Source organism: Capsicum annuum, chromosome 12, assembly GCF_002878395.1.
Source record: "Capsicum annuum cultivar UCD-10X-F1 chromosome 12, UCD10Xv1.1, whole genome shotgun sequence".
Taxonomy (NCBI): Eukaryota; Viridiplantae; Streptophyta; class Magnoliopsida; order Solanales; family Solanaceae; genus Capsicum; species Capsicum annuum.
Window position 1 is genome coordinate 148,710,954 of NC_061122.1, and position 13,469 is coordinate 148,724,422.

The 13,469-nt window shown below is 26.0% G+C and overlaps 1 non-coding gene across 1 annotated transcript; it reads left to right on the forward strand.

Annotated features, from left to right (window-relative positions):
- Positions 1-10,621: 10,621 nt before the first annotated feature.
- Positions 10,622-10,705, forward strand: LOC124889957. Its single transcript, XR_007048869.1, has one exon. It is a non-coding gene; the product is annotated as a small nucleolar RNA Z196/R39/R59 family (small nucleolar RNA).
- Positions 10,706-13,469: the final 2,764 nt, after the last annotated feature.

Below are 13,469 nucleotides of genomic sequence, written 5' to 3' on the forward strand. Positions count from 1 at the left end.
TAAGGTGTATGTCGATGTTATTATTCCTTAATCTTATTGATATCGTAATTAATCTATTATTTTGTTGTAATTTGTATATGTTACTTTCTATTGTTTTTCCTGCTCAATACAGGTGGCATATGAGAAAATTCAGCTAATAGGACTCTTTAAGTTTTCAATTAGTAAAATCACTTACTTTCATTTTCTCATTTTAAATAAAATTTTCAAAAAATAACTTTAATGAAGAAATATGCTATAATAACATATTAATAACAATGGAAGCTATTTACAAATATACTTACAACATAAACTAACTCATTCTTTCAATTTCAAATTACTTTTTTCCCTCTCTCTAACTTTTTTTCTCCTTTATTCTTACTAAAAACTCATTGTTTCAACTTTCTCCTTTTAGAAGTTTTGTCTTTTATTTCTAAATGTTCTCTCTCCTTCAAATTATAAATTTTCTACTCCTTTAATTTTAGTACCAATTTATTTTTCAAAAGAAAAAAGTTTGTATGCGTTTGTGTGTATATATATATAATATAATGTAATATAATATAATGTAATGTAATGTAATATAATGTAATTTAATATAATATAATATAATATAATATAATATAATATATATATTTGTATTTAGATAATCAATTTTATTTTTAATATGATTTTAGATATTTTAAGGTGTTAGCTATTGTAATTTATAATACTCTCCTTATCCAAACTTTTGTAAATTGATAGTCAATTATATTTTTAAAATAATAAAAAAATTTAATTATTGTGATTTATAATACCTTTTCTTTTATTTCAATTTAAGTGATACTGATATAATTTCGAGAGTCAACCAAATATTATGATTGATGTAGCAAAGCAGACATGTCTTAAAATAACTCATTATAACTAATTAGAAGTGATATAGTAAAATTATTATAAAAATACTTGTGAAAAAATTTAAGTGAGCCTCATATAAGATGTCAAGTTAATTTAAAACATCAAGAGTAAAATTATCATTTTATGTCTATTTTATTATTTTATTAAATATTAATAATTTTTTAATACTTAGATGACTTATAATAAGTAATTGAAGGTGATATAGTAAAATTACGGTTGAAGCAACTGAAGCAGACATGTAATAAAAGTCTATTTAACCCTTTTTATTAAATATTATTAATTTTTTAATACGTAAATGACATAATAATTAATTAGGGGTAATGTAGTAAAATCACAGAGCAAGCAGACAACTGGAAGTAGGTGTGACAACTGCCAGCTGTCTGCTAACTGGCTTTTATGTATAGTAATAATATATAATCGATCGGCTAAAAAAAGATCGATAATTAATCTGTCAGATTAAAAAGATCGATAACTAATATATCCGACTTATTACTAAATCGACCTGTTATTGAAGAACATAAAAAAAGATCAATGTATAACGTCAGTCGGATCGATATTTGATCTATCTAATATCGATGATCGATAATTAATCTATTCATATATCATTTGGATCGCTAATTGATCTATCTATGTCTGTCACATTGATAATCGATCTATTCATATCTTGATTAGATCAATAATCAATCTGTCTATATCGATCAGATCGATAGTCAATTTGTATGTGGATTATCTTTTTTGATTTATTTATAATTTTTAAAAGATTTTGGTAGGAGAATTTTTTAAAAAAAATCTTGACAGTTAGTGATTTATGGACTAATCTGCCACTTTTAAAACTTATAATTAATTTTAAATCACAGATAAAATAAAATATTCAAAAGTGAGTCATTTCACTAAAAAAATTGTAGTCTATTTAATTAAACAAAAGACTTTAAGAGGTCATACAACAAAGAGTATATGAATGTTCGATCGAACTTTGAAATTTTTTTATAGGCAAAATAACCTTTTGGACCCCTATACTATATCGGTTTTGTAAGTTGGACACTTCTACTTAAATGTTTGTCATCTGGACCCCTGAACCTACTAAAAATTTATTTTTTAAATCCATTGACCATTGATTTTATCTACGTGACATTAAATGGCTAACTAGGATAAGGAGAGTGTAGTCACTCTCCTGGGGTGCGAGTGGGGATCAATTTTTGACCAATTTTATATAAAAATAATTTTTTAAAAAAATAAAAATAATATTAAAATTAAAAAATAATTAAAAAGATCTTTTTTTCCTCCATATTTTTTAAATTAAAAATATTTTTAAAAGTAATAAATTTAAAAAAAAATAAAAAAAACCCCTTCCCCAAGTCCCCCTCCCTTATCCCAACCCCCAGCCCCTCTCCCCCGCTTCCCCCACCAGTTCCCAAGCAAAGAAACCTCCATTCACAAAGACACTGATTCACAAAATTCACTCAATTCAAGAATTTTCAAGTTTCTTGAATTATCCAAATCACAAAAATTTCAAAACAAGCACAAAAATTGTATTTTTATATTGAATTTCAAGTTTCTCGAAGTACCCAAATCACAAAATATTCAAAGAAAGCCTTAAAATTTTGTCTTTACATTGAATTTCAAGTTTCTTAGTTATCCAAATCGCAAAAATCTCTAAAAAAATTCTTCTTTCCATACTTCTTAAATTTTTTGGTCCTCACTTTTCAATTTTTCTATAGAGCAAGAAGAATAAGAAGATGAAGATGATGAAAGAAAAAGAAGAATGAAAAGACGAGGAAGAAGATTAAGAAAAAGAAAGAAGAAGAAGAAGAAGAAGAAGAAGAAGAAGAAGAAGAAGAAGAAGAAGAAGAAGAAGAGATAGAAAGAAAGAACCAAAAAAGGAAAGAAAAAGGGGAAGAGAGAGAAAAAGAGGGTAGGGGTTGTTTTGTTTGTTTGTTTGTTTGTTTTTTTATTTATTCATTCATTTATTTATTTATTACATATAAAAATGACGTGGCAGATAACGTGGCACACGTAGAAGCTGATATGGCAGCTGACGTGGGCGAGTGTATTACACTCGCCAAAAAAGTGTTTAAAATGTTGCTTTTTAGTGGGTTCAGGGATCCAGATGACAAACATGTAAGTAGAAGTGTCCAACTTACAAAACCGACACAGTACAGGGGTCTAGAAGGTCATTTTGCCTTTTTTATATAAATGTTAGGTTTTAATCGTACAATTTTAATATCTCAACCATCGTATTATTTTATTGTAATTTCTGTTATGTTAAAGTTATTTCTTCTCACAACATTTTCTTTGGGTGAAATTTTCCTTTTTGGGTAGTGAAAAGGAGAGAATTTTTAAACCTAAAATATGATTATATAATACATGAGATATTTTCTCTTATCGCGATTCTTCTTCAATTTAAGAACAAAAAGAACAAAATTCATAAATAAGAATAAACTTTAAAATTTCAAGAATTAGATTTGTCTTGATACTTTATTTTTTTATTTATTAGTTGGAGGATTGGGGGGAGGGGGGAGGGGGCAGAATATCTGGTTAATCGTTAATTCGAACTAGACTTCATTTGATAAATGGAAATAAAGCTCTTCTCTTTTTAATGAAAAAGGTAAAATTCCACCTTTTCTTTGTTTAGAACTAGAAATCTTTAATATTAAACGTCTTTTCTTTCACTTTCTTTATCCCTTGTAAGTACCTTTTATTTTAGATACAATTATAATTGTGACCACTAATTAATTGCTTACATATGTATCACTTAAAATTTATTATTTACAAAATTAATTATCAAGTATTTTGGATAAACGTGTAACAGACGTTCATGTAGACTAGTACACACACGCACACACACACATATATAGGAAAAGGTAAAATTCCGTAAGAACCTTTTCTTCGTTTAGAACTAGAAATCGTCAATATTATACGTCTTTTCTTTCACTTTCTTTATCCCTCGACAGTACCTTTTATATTAGATATAATTATAATTGTGACCACTAATTAATTACTTACATATACCAACATGGGTTGTGGTGCAGTGGATAGGGTTGCTCTACCCTTAACCAAAGGTCGAGGGTTCGACCCTGGGTATGCAGAAAACTCTTTTGGGAGCGTTGCCACCATAATGGGCCCTGCAACGCGTGATCCGGGTTAATCGGGGCTCCAATGCGGGCACCGAATGGAAAACAAAATAAACTACTTACATATGTATATCACTTAAAATTTATCATCTACAAAATTAATTATCAAGTATTTTGGATAAATGTGTAACTATATATATATATATATATATATATATATATATATTTATAAGCTTTGCTAAGGGAAAATAACAAAAATGTAGGAGATTTGGTCTATAATTACAAAACATACCAAAAGTTTTGTCAATATCAACTCCATACCAGCAAAAAGTCGTGTGTATCTAGAGATACACAAACAAAAATTATATGTATTCATGGAATTCTGGCCAGATCCATAAATTTTTCGGTCAGATCCATGAAATTTCGACGATATCCATGGAAGTTCGGCCATATCCATAAATTTTTCAATGAGATCCATAAAATTTCGGCCAAATCAATGAATTTTTCGGTCAGATTCATAAAATTTGGAATACATGAATTTTCAGGTGAGATTCATGCAATGTCGCTAACGACGACGGTAGGTCTCTAACCATATGTCTTATTCAATTAATGTGTATTTATGTATCTCAGCCTTAGATACATAATCTCGTATATGTCGTCCTACATACACAGTCTCAGTACACACGAGTTTGTGTATTTGAAATACATGCGTCACCTAAAATATACAGAAATTCGATATATTTTATAATTTAATTTAAAGTTAAGGAAACTTTTATAAATAGCCACCATATATTTGACTATTTTATTAATTATTATCTATAATCTATAATCTATAATCTATATCTATATCTATATCTATATTTATAATCTATAATATATTAAAAGTGTGAAGATCCTTAAAAGCGGTTTGAACTTTTTGCCCTTTATTAAAACACCCCGCAATAGATAAAATCGTCTTTTTAAAAAAAAAATAATTATCATTAAATTATTATTCAAATATTTAGGATAGAGGGAAAAAAAAAGGAAGAATCCCGTATCTAAAAAGAACTAATGTGTGAAATTTTTTGTTAGGAGTCCTACACAATATTTAGGAAAAAAAACTATCTACGGAAAGAAAAAAAAATAAGAACCAAATTTATAAGCTTTAAAAAAACGCATGAAAAAAAAAAGATGCCTAAGCAAGTTTTTGAGGAAAAAATTTTAGGAACCAGAATATATTTTTTAAAAAAAAAAATGCATAGAAAGAAAAAATATATCTTATTTAGCTAAAAAAAATTATAATATTTAATACTTCTAAATCAATTAGAATTTTACCTTATATAAAAAAAGAAATGTTTACAATTATATTTAAATAGTTATTTCATCAAATTTTACTAGAAAAATATCCTATAGTTCTTCTACTTCTACATTATTTTCTTATTCCTCTTATTTTTATTGATAATTAATTAAAATTTTCTTCTTGGATTCTTTAGGGTTTTCTAACCTTCTCCGTTATATGAATTCTCTTTTAAATTTTTGTTGATAACAATTATTATAATTGTGAACAAATTATGAGATTTAGCATATAATCGTTATATTTATTAATAGAGTTTAGTGGTTGTTCTTTTTTGGGATAATTACATAACTTAGTCAATATTGACTCCTAATTACCTTATTTAGCCTAGTTTCAATTAATTACAATTCATAGCCTCCTCTTGCCTATTAATTTTTCATAATTACAATTCAGTCTCTCTCATGTATTTTTTTCTTTTTCTCTATTTTCTATTACTTTCCTTTTTTTTTCTTTTTCATTTTTTCATTCATTTTTTCTTTTCCTTTTTTTTCGTTTTCTTTTTTCAATTTTTCCTTTTTCGTTTTCTTTTTTTCCTTTTTTTTTGTCTATTTTGTATCACTCTTTTTTTTCCTTTTTCTTCATTTTTTCTTTTCCTTTTTTTGTTTTCTCTTTCTTCTTTCTTTTTTCAATTTTTTCTTTTTAGTTGTATTTTTTTTATTTTTTATTTTTTCTCTTTTTCTTCCTTTTCTTTCTATTTTTTTCCTTTTTTTTTCTCTATTTTTTATTACTCTCCTTCTTTTTTTTTTTGTATTTTTTCTCACATTTTTTCTCCTTTTTTTCTTTTTTTTTTAAAATTTTTTTTTCTTCTTTTCATTTATGCGAACTAGCAAACATATATCCGAGTGTGAAATATGTTTTAATATTTTATTTTTTGTTTTATTTTTTTCCTTTTGTATTTTTTTTCTTTTTCTTTTTTCTCCTTTTTTTTGTTTTTTGGTCTATTTTCTATTACTCTTTTTTTTCTTTTTTCTTCATTTTTCTTTTCTTTTTTTTGTTTTCTCTTTCTTCTTTCTTTTTTCAATTTTTTCTTTTTCGTTGTCTTTTTTCCATTTTGTCTTTTTTCCTTTTTCTTCTTTTTTTTTTCTTTTTTTCATTTTTTTTTTCTCTATTTTCTATTACTCTCCTTCGTTTTTTTGTATTTTTCCTCCTTTTTTTCTTTTTATTTTTCTCCTTCTTTTCATTTATGCGAACTAGAAAATACAAATACAAGTGTGAAATATGTTTTCATTTTTTCTTTTTTGTTTTATTTTTTTCTTTTGTATTTTTTTCTTTTTATTTTTCTCCTTTTTTTTATTTTTTTTGTCTATTTTCTATTACTCTTTTTTTTTTTCATTTTTTCTTTTCCTTTTTTTGTTTTCTCTTTCTTCTTTCTTTTTTCAATATTTTCTTTTTCGTTGTCTTTTTTTTCTTTTTCTTTTTCTTCTTTTCCTTTTTATTTTTTTCCTTCTTTGTTTTTTATTTTTTCTCTATTTTCTATTACTCTCCTTTTTTGTATTTTTTCTCACATTTTTCTCCTTTTTTTTCTTTTTATTTTTCTCCTTTTTTTCGTTTGTGCGAACTAGGAAACACAAACACAAATACAAGTGTGAACTATAAAATACAAATACAAAGGCGAATTATAACATACAAATACAAGTGGAAACTATAAAATACAAATACAAATGCGAACTATAACATATAGATACAAGTGTGAACTATCATTTATATTTTTTAATTATTGAAAAGGAACGATTGATTTTTTTTTTTACGAATACTTGTTTGTATTTATTTATACAAGTTGTATTTATTGATACAAATAAATATAATTTAATTTTTTATAAAAATACAATATGTATTTGTATTTTTAAAATCTTTGGTTTTATTTGTTTGTAATCGTATTTGTATCAAGTGATATTTATTTACAAATACGAATAATAATTTTGACATACAAATACAAAATAGTACATTTGTATCAAATGATATATTGCATATTTATATATTTTAGAATCAAGAAAATACATTTACTTATTTGTATACAAATACAATGATAAATTGTACATAATCACGGCTAAATACAATATGCAATCAACTTACAAATACAAAATAATTCTTTAAAAATAAAAAGACATCGATGAAAATAGAATACAAATACAAATATAATCTAACTATACAAATACAATAAAATCATAATACAAATATAATCCAATATAATATACAATCAATTATAAAATACAAATACAAAACAGTTCTTTAAAATACAAGTGCGAATTATATAAAATATAAATGATAGTGCGAACTAACAAATACAAATACAAGTGTGAACTATAAAATACAAATATAAACGCGAACTACAAAATACAAATATAAGCGTGAACTTTAAAATACAAATACAAATATAGTTGTATCAATGAATATAAAAATATAAATGACGGCATGACTACAAATGGATAAACAATCATGGTATTTATGTTATCCTCAATGACTTGTGCTCGAGTAGTTATATTTTTTAAAAATGCAAAAAACATAAAATAGATGAAAAAAATGATAAAGAAAATAAGTATAAAAAAGAAAAGAAAAAAAAGAGATAGAAGAGGGGAAAAAATAAAAATAGGAAAAATTAGAAAAAAAAAGAAGAAAAAATGATGAAAACACGAAAAAGAAAAAATATAAAAAAATAAAAAAGAAAAAAATGGTAGTGTTTTGGCAAAACTAAATATGTAGTGTATTTATGTTTTTACGAATACAGAACACTGAGTAAAAGTGAATACAACGGCTGTGGATCGAATACAACAACTAAATGGTACTGTATTTATATTTTATATGAATACAGACTATTGATAAAATTGAATACATCGAGCGTAAATTGAATACAACGACTACAAATGGTAATTATGTAAAATATGGCTATGAAGGGTGAGTTTTTCAGCAAAATGTGGCTATTTTTGAAAGATTCCCCCCCCCCCCCCCATTTTTTTATACAGGCTCTAATGGCTATCATGCATACAAAATATGATCAAGTAGTTTTTCAGAGGTAATTTTAATTTCTATTATCAATTTAAATAACTTTATGTAATAGATGATGCGTTGTAACTTGTAAGCATGTTTTTTTATTCAAAGTAATAGTTTAAATTGCCAAAGCATACTAGGTGTATACTATTAGATCACTATAAAACCTGAACTACATTAGTATACTAGGCCCGTTGTTCTTGAATATAAAGTAAGTTGAATTTTGATTTTAGGGTTAAGGCATTTGACTACCCAATTGTTATGTTATATAATATATCATTTATTATACTAATGAGGGTTTTGACTTCTCAATGGTAAGTTATTTTGACTCGGATACAGATAGGCCCGTTGTTCTTGAATATAAAGTAAGTTGAATTTTGATTTTAGGGTTAAGTCATTTGACTACCCAATTGTTCTGTTATATAATATATCATTTATTATACTAATGAGGTTTTTGACTTCTCAATGGTAAGTTATTTTGACTCGAATACAGATGTTCGATAGAATCTAGATGTTGGATCTTTCATGATCTCAGTTTTAAGATTCGAGAATATGAATTCAGATGCGGAATTCGACTAACAATAATTCAAATATCAAAAATACAGTTTCAAAATCAAAATTACAAATTTGAGTTTTCCATTAAAACTCCTAGGAATTGTGCTATCCTGAGGTTTGTTTCTATTAATCTTTAGACAATTTTATGGATAAACTTTTGGTTCTTTAATTTGTTTTATTTTTATTGAACTGATATTCATTTATTTTCCTCTTTAATTATAGTTTCTTGGAGGCATGGTTGTTTTGTTACAAATTAATTTGGGTTGAACGAGAGATTTATATATTTAAATATGAAGTTCGTGTATTCTTCGCCTCTTTACAAAACGTGCTCATTTTCTTTACTCTTTAAAGTTGATTTCACATTTTAACAATTATTTAATTATTTTTAAAAATATTTACGACTTTGAAATTAGTTTTAAAAATTTATTATTAATTTTTTTCTTTATTTGAACTAGGTAGAAAGTCCTAAAATAAAACTACTTCTTTCCTTATAAGAATCTTTTTCTAACATTTAGGACTTTAGAAGTTTAAAGTTTGTTTTGTTGTCCTATAGTAGAGTACTAATTCGTTGTAGTTCCATTTCAAATTTTTGAAGTCTATTAAGAGTCTTTGTATTAAATTTTCTAACGTTTAGGAATTCGAAATAATATAATGTTATATATATATATATATATATATATATATATATATATATTACACATATTTGTTTTGGCTTTTACTGTATTAATATAATCTTATATAGAACTCACGAAAATATCTTAAAATGAATATAAAATAAAATAGATATTTCACACAGTATCATTATGATTTATATCAATACAATTAAATCTACATGAAATATTAATAGAATTTTTATACGTTTGGGAATAATATACATTACGATACACATAATATATATATATATATATATATTAGATAAAACAATAGTAATAATTTTTAATGTTAATTTTACCTTAATTTCTTATGACACATTATTTTAATGTCAATTGTTACTTTTTAAAATATTATTCTTTTACGTGAGATGCACGTGCAAAGCACGTATGCTAAACTAGTTTTATTTAAACTACTACATGAAGATAGTATATTAGCATTTTCCCCGTATTTTAATTTCCCTAAAAGCCTTAACAATTCTTTGCTGCTCAATATAAATGGTGACCTTTTTAGTCATTTCAATCCGCCCAAAACACTCTCTGCAATTTCTCTATTTCAGCTACAATATTATCTATTAGAGCTTCATTTAACTCCCCCTATTTGTCATTTTCTTCATGTGCATTCACTTATATGCCTAAATCCCCATCTCCAGATCTTTTCATTGCCAGATTTGCCAGCGCCCAACGTCCCTCAAGACACTCATAATAGCATCTTCTATGGCTATTACTCTAAAATTCAATAGACATTTCCTTTTGCTGCGACCAGTGTTCAGTGAAGTGTGAAGCGAAAACAAGTATCTAAGGCTCCGCATCACGCATTATGTGAAGCATAAAGTAATGTGAGTGCATCATTGAAATGATGAAGTGCAATTTAAAAAAAAAAAAAAAGACTAAGAAGCCATTTGGCCATACAAAATATTTTCTTTTTTTGGAATTTTTTTTTCATTTTATTACAGTTATGGTGTTTGGCCATAAAAATTTCAAAAATTATTTCGTAATTGTTTTCTGAAAAGTGAAAACAACTTTTTGTTGTTTTCACTATTTTCTAACTCCAATTCTAACTTTTATTATTATTATTATTACTACATATAATCTCAATTTTTTAAATTTTTACACAAAGCCCTCATAATATTTAAAAGTTTTAAGTGTTTAGTCATTGATGCAATTAATAATGTTTTTTTCCATAATTGCTGCCTGAACCGTGATTAATACAAAAATATCACCATCTTTCAGCTGAAATTGCATCTAAGACATTTTTGCATTATGTTTTTCAATTTTGTTTCAACTCTATCTTTCTTCAATTTTTGCATTTCAACATTTGTTAATGCAAACTTAATTCGAGTAATGGAAGTATCTATATATAAGAATTACATTTGATTGCATGTTAGTAGGTAAATTAGTAGTTGAGTGATTTTGATAACTTTTAAACGTTGGGGACATAAATTTATATTTAAAAAAGATTTTTCAAAAGTCTAAAAAAAATCTTTAAAAAAGACATCACCAAACACAACTCTAATTTTAAAAATTTTTAGTTTTCATGGCCAAATACCTACTAAATAGAGCATCCAAACAGTTTCAAAGAACTGAAAAAATCGTAATAACTATATATTCAATAATAAAGATAATATATAAGCAAAAATTTAAATGAAATACCAAAATCACATATTTGATCACCAAAATATCTACTACAAAATAGCAAAACAACACAAACAACAATAGCAAAATAGTTCAGCAAAACAGCAAAACAAAGTAGAAACAAAAAGAAAAATCAAATCAAAATTAATACTCTTCAATATTTAGTTCTTGTTCTTCTAAAGTTCATCTACTTCATCAAGAAGTTGAAGAAGAAGTTGCAACAATTGTCTTTTTTTCTATAATTTTAAAATTGACTCTAAATACTCGTATAAAATCAAATATGAAGCAACTTTTTTTTTTTTAATTCAAAATTGACTCTAACAGCCTGTTTGGATGGTGGTTTCCTATGGTATGGTATGGTTACCATGGGAATCATGTTTGTTTTCATGGTTTTCTAAAAATAGTGGTATGGTATGTTACTATTCCATAGTTTGATAACCATGAAATGAAGCAATTTATTGAACCACCAAATTGGTGGTGTGTCATGGTTTTCATTTTTCTTTTCCAACTATACCCTTATATAATTTTTTTTAATTTTATTTTATCCTTATCAACAAAATACATGCTAAAACTACGTATTTGTTAACAAGATCGAAGATTGCAAGACTTCCTATTAGCAATATAAAAATTCAAAGAGAGAAAAATGATCACAATTATTTAATAGTAGTAGTTTTTAATGCCAATAAAAACTCAATTCAATAAAAAAAATTTGAAAATTGAAATGGAGGGAAACAGAGTGAATGCACAAAAAGCATATACATGGGAAGTGATTTTTGAACTCTAAGATACATACATGTATACCAATTGTTTTATTGATTGGGAAGTACTTCCCGATTGCATTAGTTTGCGTTCGTCAAACCTTTGTTTAGCAAATACCCTTGTGAATTTGGCGTCTTAAAAGGATCATCGGGTAGCTATGAAAAGCATCAAGAAAGAAAGGACAACTAGTTACGCTAGCACTGATATGGATAAAAGAGTTGATATCTCAAATGTATTACAATTAGAGGCATTTTAGTAAATTTACCTGTTACCACACCGTACCATACCATCAAACCAAACAAAAAATCTATTATTAAACCGCAGTGAACGATACAGTCCATCCAAACATGATACTGTACCACACCATACTACACCATACCATACATTATGAAACCATGACAAACCACCATCCAAACAGGCTGTAACAATAAAATTAGTATGATGCGCTCGTATCGGGTTGCATTTTGGATCGAGTTGCATCTCACATAACCTTGTGAGGCGCTCGCTTCTGTAAGATTGGTCCGCATCAGCCACACACAGCTAGGGGCTTACACTGCTTTGCATCACCGCATTATGCAACAATGCAAACACATTCTTGAACACTGACTGACTTTAGAGACAGTCCATTTATAATTGGAAGAAAATTGCAAAATTTGTCGTCCACAGTTATGTTAAGAAAACCTAGAAAGTAGAAGTTCCAAGATCATCTAAGTTGGTAGCTACTACTAACAGAAACAAGAATTTCAATTACTTCGACCTATCGGAACTTCAAAACGAACAATGTACTTTCCTTCTTGATAGTAAATTCAAACCCACCACAACGAATTCAAAATAAAAATATAACCTAAAATCACCAAACAAAAACACAAAATTGCAATTCCTTGTAGATCGTGACTGCAAACAAAAGTGAAAGACACTGGGAAGGAGTGCGTACAAATGGAGAACCAAAATTAAAATTGTTGAAAAGATAGGTTTAGTTTTTGAATAAAAAGGGAGAAATATTGGCTAAAGACAAAAAAAAAAAGGAAAAATTCTTTTGACCATAAAATTTGGCCATAATAGTAATAAATTCTATTCACACTATAAACTAGTAATCTTTTGAACATTTTTGCCCCTTTCATCTTAAATTTAAAATTCTTTCATTACTTATTTTATTATTCTTTCCCAATACATGAGAATGGGCAAATTAACATAATTTTCATAAATATGATTGCATAGTACTTATTGCTTGAAAATAATAGTCTAGAATAAAAATAATAATATAAAATTAATTAATTATATTCTCATATGTCCAAAATCAGTGTGACCAAAGTAGTTTTATCTGAAATTTTTAATTCAACATTATATATTTATGTATCATATCTACTTAATTAGGCGTTTTAGCATATAAATAATTCTTATTTTTTTAATCTTTAATTTTAAATTTTATATCTCTTTATTTCATATAGATAAATAGGAGGTATAGATATGTATATATCTTAAAACCTATCAAAATTTTGAATATCTTTTAGATTTTTGTTTTTGTTGAAATATGATTTACAGTTTAGTATTATATAAAATAAGCAATTATCAAAATTTTCAATACAAAAAGTTAATTATTTTTTTATGAATTCA